Source organism: Vombatus ursinus, unplaced genomic scaffold, assembly GCF_900497805.2.
Source record: "Vombatus ursinus unplaced genomic scaffold, bare-nosed wombat genome assembly UNPS02014798.1, whole genome shotgun sequence".
NCBI lineage: Eukaryota > Metazoa > Chordata > Mammalia > Diprotodontia > Vombatidae > Vombatus > Vombatus ursinus.
In genome coordinates, this window is record NW_020954576.1 from 58,182,451 (window position 1) to 58,194,886 (window position 12,436).

The window sequence follows — 12,436 nt, forward strand, 5'->3', positions numbered from 1 at the left end:
CTACTACTACTACTACTACTACTACTACTACTACTACTACTACTACTGCTGCTACTGCTACTACTACCACCACCACCACTGCTACTACTACCAATAATAATCACAATAGCTAGTATTTATGTAATGCTTTAAGACAGAGATGTCAAACACACGTGGACTGCCTGTGACCCACAGAACTCCCAAGTGTGTGTGGAATCAGATTAAAATGTAATTGAGAAATATTTAACAAAATAAATAAAAATACAATAAAACATAGATACTATTACCTTTTATAACTAAGTTAACATACTGTTTGCAAGGATCTTTATGATGGTTTTTGTTGTTGTTTAGTCATTTCAGTCATGTCTGACTCTTTGTGACCCCATTTGGGGTTTCTTAGCAAAGGTACTGGACTGGTTTGCCATTTCCCTCTCCAGCTCATTTTACAAATGAGGAACTGAGGCAAACAAGGTTAAGGGACTTGCCCAGGGTCACACAGCTAAGAAGCATCTGAGGCCAGAATTGAACTTGGGAAGATGAGTCTTTAGGCCTGTGCTCTATCCCCTACACCACCTAACTGCCCCGCTGTACAGTGTTAGTGACTGCTGTTTCTATTTGAATTTGACACCACTGCTTTAAGGTTTGCAAACACTTTAAAAATATTATCTCATTTTACTAGTGAAGGAAATGGTTTTGGTTTACTTCTCTACCTCATGCTCTGTGATACTTTCTTCTGTAATTTGGGCCCCTTCTCTGGTCCTTGGGTCCAACGCTGATCTCTCTTCTCCTGTGGGCACTGCTTTGCTCAAATGCCATTACCACGGGGTCTTCCTGAGGTCCCTCTTTCTCTCTGGCCTACATATAGCTCAGTGTGCCCAATTTCTTGCTCCCATCAAGGCTTGGAGGTTTCATTGCTATGTGCTGCTACTGCTGCCGCTGTAAAAATTTCTATCACTACTAAAATTGCTGCTGTCCACTTTCCCTTCTTCAGGAAAGTGTCGACAGTTCTTATAATGATCAGGTACTGTGTCCTTTACATAGTGAGCATGTCTCCCTATGTCTTTTTGAGATTTTCCATTTGCTTTTCCAACTTCTATCATACTTATTTCCTCACTTCGACATTCTCTCCTCCCTCTCCCAGTGCCTAGCATCAGGCCATGAGAATTACTCAGAGACTTGGAGAAGCCTCAATACAGCAGCAAGAACACTGGAGGAGGGAGAGCAGAGCTGACACCATTCCCTCTACAGCGAGACATTTACATGTTCCTGGTATACTAGAAAACCAAAGTAAAGAGATAAGATGGTGAAATAGCAATAAGCTTGGGGATCTACCAAACAACAGCTGTTGGCAGATCCCAAACTACTAATTAGGGGGCTTCTGCTCTAGGACATTTGGACTATGATGTCTAGAAAGGACATGCAGGAAATATGTTACTTGAAACCAGTCAACTTCCTTGGAGGGGAGAGGGGGAGAGGGGGAGGTCACCATAATTAACAATCAAACAGTTAAGATATAGAAGAGTCATATAAGGATGTAGAGAAGAATATTTTTCTGTCTTTAATCAAGAAATACATATTAAGTGCCTACTATGTGCATAGCACTGTGTTTGGCACCACCAGAGATGTGAAAGGCACAAAGGAAGTCTAGGGCTTTGTGTTTGCCCTCAAGGAACTAATTCAGCTTTCTTCACTACCCGAGAAGTCAATCAATCAACCTACAGACATTTATTAAATGTCTACTGTGTGCCAAGCACCATGTTAAGTGCTGGGGATACAAAAAGAGGCAATAGAGAATCCCTGACCTCAAGGAGTTTACGAGTGAGTCTTTGCTCGGAGGTAGCTGTGTGTAAACCTAGTTCCTATCAGTTAGTATTGGTTTACTTGTATTGTAGCAAACCAGGCAAACCCTAGGATATCAAAGCTAATGGCAAGGTTTGGAGGGGCTAGGTCTCTTGGGGACAGAGATTCCTGAGAACAATAATTATCTGAAGGGATGGACATCTATTGAGCAAAAATGAAATGAATGTTGGTGGAGTTGTGAAATGATCCAACAATTTTGGAGAGTAATTTGGAACTATGCCCAGAAGGCTATAAAAATGTGCATACTTTTTGATCTAGCAGTAGCACTTCTAGGGCTGTATCCCAAAGAGATCACACAAATGGGAAAAGGACCCACCTGTACAAAAATATTTATAGCAGCTCTTTTTGTCATGGCAAAGAATTGGAAATTGAGGGGATGCCCATCAATTGGGGAATGACTGAACAAGTTGTGGTGTATGAATGTAATGGAATACTATTGTGCCATAAGAAATGATGAGCAGGTGGACTTCAGAAAAACCTGGAAAGGCTTGTATGAACTGATGCTGAGTGAAGTGAGCAGAACCAGGAGAATGTTGTACACAGTAATAGCCACGTTATATGGTGACTAACTTTGATAGACTTAGCCCTTCTCAGCAATGCAGGGATCTAAGACATCTACAAAAGTCTCATGATGGAAAATGCTATCCACATCCAGAGAAAGAACTATGGAGTTTGAATGCAGATCGAAGCATACTACTTGCTCTTTTTTTCTTCTCTTTTGTTTTGTTTCCTCTTTCTTGTGCTTGCTTCTATTGGTTCTAATGCTTCCTTACAACATGACTAATGTGAAAATTGGTTTAATAGGAATGTATATGTATAGCCTATATCAGATTGCATGCTGTCTTGGGGAGGGAAGGGGAGAAAAATTTAAAACTCAAAAGCTTATGGAAGTGATTGCTGATAAATCAAAATAAATAATTAATAAAAAAACAAACAAACTGAAATGCAAACTTTCTTACTTTCTCTAAACAACAGTGCTAACCAGCAGGCACCCGGCTCTCTTCTCCTCTCCTTCCCTTCTCAGCCAAACTCTTCGTGCTTCCCAGAACCCTCCACTGCAGCACCCTGTGCCCTGAAAGGATCACGAGATCATATATTTAGGGCTGGAAGAGCCCTAAATTCTGACCCTCTCTTTTTGTTTGTTTGCTTGTTTTTTTTTTTTTTTTAGTGAGGCAATTAGGGTTAAGTGACTTGCCCAGAGTCACACAGCTGGGAAGTACTATGTGTCTAAGGCTGGATTTGAACTCCAAGGCCAGTGTTCTATCCACTGTGCCACCTAGCTGCCCCTGCCCTTCTCTTTTTACAGATTAAAAAATGTAGCCCCAGATCTTTCTCTTCTTTTTTATTTTTTTATTTTAAAAATAAGCTAAAAATGATTGCATTCATTTTTTCTGTAAAATACTTATCAACTTGTATATATTTCTCTTTTTTAAAAAAAAGACATGATTTATTGTGTGAAAGTAAAACAAATACATACAATCAAACATTTTTATATATATTTATAGATGCACTATAAAGAAAAATAATTTACCAAAAATTACTAGTTTTAAGAATGAAACTATTTAGAAATGGCCAACACAATGTGAAAATATAATACATTTTCTCCACAATCAATGAATATAATCTTCAAAATTAAAAAAAATCAACAGTAGCATTTCTCTGGTGAAAAATGTATCAAAAGAGTTTAAGGAACTTGCTGAGATAATTCAGGAAAAGTTTATCTTGTCAAAACTACAAAGTGAAATGAGGTTAGCTGTCTGAAAGGCCTTGATTTTGTCTAATATATGAGAACTTAGAAAAATGTTTTCACTTGAGAGTTTTGTGTATATTTCTTTTGAGGTAGCTAGGTGTCTTAGTGGATAGAGCACCGAGCCTGGAGTCAGAAAGACTTGAGTTCAAATCTGGCCTCAGATACTTAATAGTTGTGTGACCTTGGGCAAGTCATTTAACTTCTGTTTGCCTTAATCCATTGGATATGGAAATGGCAAACCACTCCAGTATCCTTGCCAAGGAAATAGTGTAATATGTACATCTATGCATGGTCCCTCATCCATAGTATGAGATAGTATGGTCCATGGGATCATGAAGAGTTGGACATGACTGAAAAACAACAATTTCTCTTGATTAGCAATATCAAATATTCTGCTTAACTCTGGATTTTGTTTTGTTTGTTTTTGCTATAACACTTCAAATGCCATTCTTTTATTGAAGATCCAATCCATCAGACAAGGAAGCACCCAGCATAAATTTTGTGGGAACAGTGTTAGGTAGACACTGTGTTTTTAAACTGATGATTAGGCTCAACTTTATAGAATATATCCTTTTGGGCTACAGCTTGAGTTCCTTTGCTTTTTGGAATATCCTCTTCTGTTAGTTTCTTTGAGGTATTATTGAGCATATCATAATCCTGGGTTATTTAAATTGGCATGCCTTCATAACTCAAGGTGCTTCTTCTGGTTGCTTGCAAAATTTATTGTTCACTATCGGAGCTATAATGAAATTTCCCTGTTACATAATTTGGAATTTCACACATGGAGTTTTTCTCTGGAGGAAATCTGTGGATTCAATCTATCAGTCATTTGTTGTCCACATTCAAAAGTTTGGGGCAATTTTAATGAATTTTTCCTACAACATGTAATTCAGATTTTGGTTTTTGTTATTTCTTCTAGAGGATCTGTGATTCATGGGTTATTTCTGTGCATTCTGTCTTCAAGGTCAGTTGCTTTGGCTGGTTCTTTAGAACCTTTAGATTCCTAGGTTCTTTAGAGTTGTTGTCTTCTGCTTTTCTTCTTCCAAATTTTCTTCCACTTCTTAATTTTTGCATTTCAAGTGTGTCATTCTCTCTTTTAGAGCCTCTTCTTTAAATACATTCTCCATTGTCTTCTTTTTTCTGTCCTGTTATTTGTCTATTTTATTTCCTAGCTAACTCTGATTTCTGACCTAATTTCATTCTCAATATCTTCTTTTAAAGTTTTACTTATTTTTTTTTACCATTTTGTAATTTCTTACTATTATTTATGATCTGTGGGAAAGTCACATAATTCAGGTTTTCACTGGGCATTTTTGGTTCCTTCACATTATAATACTTTGTCAATGTGTTTAGGCATCTCTTTAAACATCCATTCATTTTTCTTTTTCTTTTTCTTTTAGATTTCTCTTTCTTTTTTATTAATTTATTAATTTAGTTTTAGTTTTCAACATTCACTTCCACAAGATTTTGAGTTCCAAATTTTCTCCCCATCTCTCCCCTACCCCCACCCCAAGACAATATGCATTCTGAATACTCCTTCCCCTAATCTGCCCTCCCTTCTATCACTCCCCACCCTTCTCTTATTTTCTTCCCCTTTTATTTTCCTATAGGGGCAGGATAGATTTCTATACCCCTTTGCCTATATATCTTATTTCCCAGTTGCATGTAAAAATAATTTTTAACATTCATTTTTAAAACTTTGAGTTCCAAATTCTCTCCCTTCCTCCCTTGCCACTCACCCTCATTGAGAAGGCAAGCAATTAGATATAGGTTATACGTATGAAGTTATACAAAACACTTCCATAATAGTCATGTTGTGAAAGACTAACTATATTTCCCTCTATCCTATCCTGCCCCCCATTTATTCTATTGTCTCCTTTGACCTTGTCCCCTCTCAGAGTGTTTGCTTCTGATTACCCCATCCCCTAATCTGCCTTCCCCCCTCTTTTATCCTCTTCCCCCCTTTTTTCCTGTAGGATAACATGAATTTCCATGCCCAATTGAGTGTGCATGTTATTCCCTCCTTAAGCCAAATCTGATGAGATTCCCTCTCACCTCCCCCCTCTTCCCCTCCACTGTAAAAGCTTTTTCTTGCCTCTTTTATGTGAGATAATTTATCCCATTCTACCTCTCCCTTTCTCCTTCTCCCAGTACAATCCTCTCTCACCCCTTAATTTTATTTTTTAGATATCATCCCTTCAGGTTCAACTCACCTTGCACCCTCTGTCTATATATATATATATATATATATATTCCCTCCAACTGCCCTAATGGTGAGAAATGTCTCATGAGTTACAAATATCTTCTTTCCATGTAGGAATGTAAACAGTTCAATTTTAATTAGGTCCTTATGATTTCTCTTTCCTGTTTACCTCTTCATACTTCTCTTGAATCTTGTATTTGAAAGTCAAATTTTCAATTCAGTTCTGGTCTTTCATCAAGAATGCTTGAAAGTCCTCTATTTAATTGAATGTCTATTTTCTCCCCTGTAGGAAAAGATTTGCTGGGTAGGTGATTCTTGGTTTTAATCCTAGCTCCTTTGACCTCCAGAATATCATATTTGAAGTCCTTAATTAGAAGCTGCTAAATCTTGCGTCATCCTGATTGTGCTTCCACAATACTTGAATTGTTTCTTTCTGGCTGCTTACAATATTTTCTCCTTGACCTGGGAACTCTGGGATTTGGCTATAATATTCCCCTTGGAGATCTCTTTCAGGAGGTGATTAGCGGATTCTTTCAATTTCTATTTTACCCTCTGGTTCTGGAATATCAGGGCAGTTTTCCTTGATAATTTCTTGAAAGATGATATCTAGGCTCTTTTTTTGGTCATGGCTTTCAGGTAGTCCAATAATTTTTAAATTATCTCTCTTGGATCTATTTTTTAGTTCAGTTGCTTTTCCAATGAGATATTTCACATCATTTTCTATTTTTTCATTCTTTTGGTTTTGTTTTATAATTTCTTGATTTCTCATAGATTCATTAGCTTCTATTTGCTCCATTCTAATTTTTAAGGAATTATTTCTTCAGTGAGCTTTTGGACCTCCTTTTCCATTTGGTCAATTCTGCTTTTTAAAGCATTCTTCTCCTCATTGGTTTTTTTGGACCTCTTTCGCCATTGGGGTTAGTCTATTTTTTAAGGTGTTATTTTCTTCAGTATTTTTTGGGGGGTCTCCTTTGAGAGCTGTTGACTCATGATTTTCTTGCATCACTCTCATTTTTTCCTCTACTTCTCTTACTTGCTTTTAAAAATCCTTTTTGAGCTCTTCCATGGCCTGAGACTAATTCATATTTTTTCTTGGACGCTTTGGATGTAAGACAACTTTGTTGTCTTCTTCTGGTTGTATGTTTTGATCTTCTTTGTCACCAAAGTAAGATTTTATATCTGAGTTTTTTCTGCTGCCTCCTCATCTCCTTAGCCAATTACTTGACTTTTAAACTCTTTGTAAAGGTAGAGCTCTGCTTGCAGTGTGGAGGATGTTCTGTCCCAAGCTTCAAGGGGTTTGTGCAGCTGTTTTCAGAGATACTTCTAGGGATCTGTAAATTTTCAGTTCTTCCAAGGTGGTATGATCAAAGGAGAGGTGTTTACTCCTTTCCTGGCCTGTGCTCTGGTCTACAAGCGACCACAAGCACTCTTTTCTGCCTTGGAACTGTGAGTAGGATTCTCTCTCCACCACTACCACAAGCTCTGCCATGCCAGTGCTTCTCCTCTCCCTAGGATCACCACCCAGAACTGCAACCCATATCCAAGCATGGGCAAAGCAATGCCTCAGTGCCATCAAAGAGATCCCTGTAATGCCCCTCTGATCAGCTGCTCAATTCCCCCCACCGTCTGTGGGCCGAGAGCTCTGGAGCAACTGCTGCCTCTGTGGCCGCCACCCTGAGGCTGCACAAGGGCCAGCACTGGACTTTGCTCCTCTCTCACCCATCTGACAGACCTTCCTATTGACCTTCTAAGTTTCTTTGGTGTTTGTGGGTTGAGAAGTCTGGAAACCACTACAGCTGCCCATGATTCAGTCTCTTGAGGCCTGCTCTGGGTTTACTCTGGCCCTGTCTTTGCCTGCGAAGCCTAAGCTGAACTGTGTTCCTTTCCCAGTCTGGCACAACAGACCTTTCCTATTAGCCATCCAGGTTGTCTTGGGCTGGAAATTTGTTTCACTTTGTCTTTTTGTGGACTTTGCTGCTCTAGAATTTGTTTAGAGTCATTTTTACAGGTATTTGGAGGGGTTTGGGGGAAAGCTCAAGCAATTTACTGCCTTTACTCTGCCATCTTAGCTCCGCCCATTTATCCATTCATTTTTTCTTATGATTTTATGAGTTTCTTTGTTGGTTGATCTACTTAGAGGTAGGCTTGTGCACAAGCTTTTACTCTTAGGTTTTTGGTCTCTTATCCTTAAAAAAATTCTGGTAATTTGATTTTTATTTTTCTTCTTATTCATTGGCTCTTGCCTATTCCAGGGCTGTTCAGACTGATTGGTAGGAGGTGGGTGGCAGAACAGGGGGAATAGGACTGCAAGGGATTTCCATAAAAGAATAAATCTGAAAGGTTGTTTGTGGTTGTTGGCACATTGGGAGCAGAGACTCTGAGTAATGGGTCTATATCTTTCAGTTGTCCAATGTTATTTCATGAGTTACTTTGTCCAGTTTTTCTGTCTTCTTGTCTTATGGATTCAGTTTTAATTCCTCTACGTCTAGCAGATAATTCCTTTTTCTGAGGTTTACAGGTTAAAGAGTTTTCTGGAAAGCAACTACCATATACCTTGTTCATATGATTCCCCAAGTCCTTCTCTTTTCATTCCTTACCAAAAAAAACACACCTGTCTTTCCTCCTATTTTCACAGCACTTTGTCCTGTTATAGATAACTATCTGCATTCTAACTGAGCTTTCCTGAGACTCACAGAAATGACCATCATTGTGGAAAGTGAGGGAGATCAAATTATAGTTTCATAATGTCCCCACTTGCATGACATTTCTCATGTCCTACAACATAATTAGACAGTGAGGAGGGTGGGGTGGGAGAAGGAGAACAGGTAGAACTTAGCAACTTTCATTCTCCAGTCTTTGCTACCATGCTTCAAATGCTTTCTTCCTCTTCCGTTGTGGCCCTCTTCTCCCATTGCTGAGCTTCCCTGGAATCTCCATTTTGAGGAAGAAGTCAGATCAGCTGTCTTTCTTCAGATTTTGGTACCATGTCCTTATATGGCTCCATTTCCTCCCCTTCATTTCAGTTTCCTTTTATGTATTGTCTTCTGCTGTTCAAATGTAAGCTCCTTGAGGGCAGGAATTGTCTTTCTTTTTGCTTGTATTTGTACCTTCAGAGCTTAGCACAATGCCTGACATACAGTATACACTTAATAAATGCTTGTTGACTTGACTTGGCTTGACAACCAGACATCACTGCTCATCCTCATCCTCTGAAAAAAAACATCAACTGTCTCTATAAGCCACTGGAAAATCCATCCATATTGTAGTCTGACCTTATAGGATAGAGTATCATAAAGATTTTTTTAAAGTTTGCATAATGCCTTTTGCTTTTACATCACATTAATTTCACTGTGTGTCCTCCCTACCTCTTTTACCCAAAGAGCCTTCACAGAAGAGTATTTGAATCAGGACATGGGATTACAAGACTGTTAATGCCAGAAGGGACTAGAGAGTTTATTGCTAATGTAGAGTATTAGCAGTAGGATACATTTGTCTTAGTAACAATGATAGCTGACATTTATATAGTACCATAAAATTTGTAAAGCACTTTACAAATACTGTCTTATTTGATCATCACAACCACTTTTAGAAACTGATTTTCTTATTATCCTTATTTCACAAATGAGGAAACTGAGGATAAGAGGTTAAGTAACTTTACCAGAGAAACGTAGTAAACTTCTGAGTGCATTTTAAACACATCTTGACTGCAAGTCCAATATGCTAGTACTGCCATAATAAAAAGTTACTGTTGCAGTGGCCTTTAACTCAGTTTGTTGTCTGTCTTATTAATGAAGTACCTGGCTGGGTCCCATATTATATCCATCTTACATACTTCAGAACTGGAAAGACATAACCATAATTAGATACAAATGGGCAGCAGTGGATAGAGAAACAGGCTTAGAATCAGGAAGACTCATTTTCACGAGTTCAAATCTGGCCTCAGACGCTTACTAGCTGTGTGATCCTGGGCAAACTGCTTAATCCTGTTTATCTCAGTTTCCTCATCTGTAAAATGAACTAGAGAAAAAAAAAAAGACAAACCACTATAGTATCTCTACTGAGAAAACTCCCACCAAGAGTTGGGCACGACTGAACAACAAAAGTGTAACCCCTTCATTTTATAAATGAGGAAACTGAGGTCAACTAACCCATGCAACTAAAACCTAGGCTCCTGGGCTAAAGGATTTTCTACTGTATAATACCATCCTTATGGCTGGAAACAATAGGGACCTTTTAAGGAATAGAGTATAGCGAGTGTCCTATTGACTAGTCATAGACTCAAATCAGGACATGTAGGATTCTTGGGTGCACATAAAAGCATGAGCAATAAATTTGTTTGAATAGCATCACTGATGGACATGGAATTATTTTATTGCTTAACTATCTAGCCATTTCATTTGAAAATCCAAAAATAAAATTCTGGAACAAAGCCATCTAGAAGAAAGGACTCTGATTGATGAATTGATTGATTCAATAGTTGAGTGCCCATTAGGTACATCAGTCCCACCTGAGGCTCATTAGCTCTGTGTGGGTGAAGCAAGATTGACAAGCATGTGGCTCCAGAGTGTCCTTGAACAAACTAGACAACAGTGCTACTTAAGCATGCCTGGGAATCTTTTCTGGTCCAGTTGAGAAAGCTTCCTGGACCCTACTTAACTAGTTGGTCGACAATTTTGTCCTGCTCTTTCCTTGGTACTTCTCAGCTGTGTCTCCCTATTTTAGATGGACTACCTGTTTAAAGTTTGACTTGTGCTTTTAATCCTCTCCCCTGGACCACAGATGCATGGATCAAGGCTACGTTGCAAAGGCAAGAGCTGTCTATAGAACACAAAATGCAAAGCAAGGTGGTGCAATGGATAGAGCACTGGTGGCTTGTTGGGCCTGGTGGCAGGAATATCTGAATTCAAACTTGGCCTCTCATCCTTACTAGCTGTATAACCCTAGGCAAGTCTCTTAACTTCTATTTGCCCCAGTTTCCTCAACTATAAACTGGGGATAATAGTGTTAATGACTCTCTCCTCCTTGATAATCTCTTCTCTCTAGGTTTTTAGGACACCATTCTCTCCTGATTTTCCTCCTACCTGTCTGACGTCTCCCTCTCTGTCTCCTTTGCTGGATCCTCTTCCAAATCACACCCTCTAAGTGTAAATGTCCCTCAGGGTTCTGTCCTGAGCCCTCTTCTCTTCTCTCTCTATACAACTTTTTTTTTTAAAACTTAAATATATAATAAAAGAAAAAGAAACATATTATAAGCTTATATATAAAAACTTAAATATAAAATAAGAAAATAAAAAAATGTCATGTGCACAGCAGAATCTGAGAGGATTCAAAATATATAGCAGTGAATTTACATTTCAAGAAAGCCTATATATTAAATACTATGCATTGTGTTGAGTGCCATCCATCTTTTCTTTGCTTCCCTGTAGTTTTTTTTTTTGTTCTCTGCTGTATACTTTTTACTTTGTTCTTTTCCCCCCTTCTTCTCCCCTTCCCCCAGGCTATAATTAAGCGTAGTTATATTTAGATATGGATATATATATGTCTATATACATACAAATACATATATATTACACATATAAACATATGCTTTCCTTAACAGATTCTACTCCTGATTTTTGTTTTTTATGTTTGTATGTATCTCTTACTTCCTATCCCTCCTGACTCCTCTACTTTACTTCTACTTGCTACCTTGTCCTCCAATTACCTAACCTACCTCGCCTCCAATGATCCCTCCCTTATCCTCCCATTCCCATAAATTTAAACACCTTTCTATATCCTCCTTTGACCTATTCCCTTTCCCTCCCCTCTAAAGATCCCTCCCTTATCTTCTCTCCCCTCCCTATCCCCTTAGTAATTTATTTCTTTCTAAATTTAGAAGACTTTTATACTCTTCTAGATGTACATGCATTGTTTCCCTCTTAAACCCATTCCTGATGAAAGTGGGTTTCCAGAACTAACAGCCGTCCTTCCCCATCTAATTCCTCTGTATTGGTTCTTTCTTTTGCACCTCATTTGGGTAAGATAATTACTCTTTTTAGCTGTTCCTGAATGGTTTACTTTTTGAAGTCATATCATGCTCAAGTCTGCCCCAGTCTTTCTTATGAACTACCCAATTACTAATAACAATCTTAGACATACATTTTACATTTTCATACATAAAAGGTAAACTGTCTGTCCTTATTGAGTCCCTTGCAATTGGAATTTGGTATGTGCCTTGTTTCTCTTGGCTCTTGTATGTCAAATCTTCTATTAAGTTCAGGTTTTTTTTAACAAAGTCCTGAAAGTCTGACAATTCTCAAATGTACATTTTTTTTTCTATTTCTCTATACTACTTTACTTGGTGATCTCATCAGCTTCCATGGATTTAATTACCTTCTCTATGCTGATGATTCTCAAATCTACCTATCCTATCCCAATCTTTCAGCTGACCTCCAATCTCAAATCTCCTACTGCCTTTCAGATATCTTGACTTGAATGTTCAGTAGACATCTTAAACTTAACATGTTCAAAATAGAACTTATTATCTTTCCCTCTAAACCTTACTATCCTCCTACCTTCCTTATTACTGTTAAAGACAATACCAACCTCCCAGTTTCTCAATCTCACAACCCAGGAATTCCCGACTCCTTACTATCTCACATTTC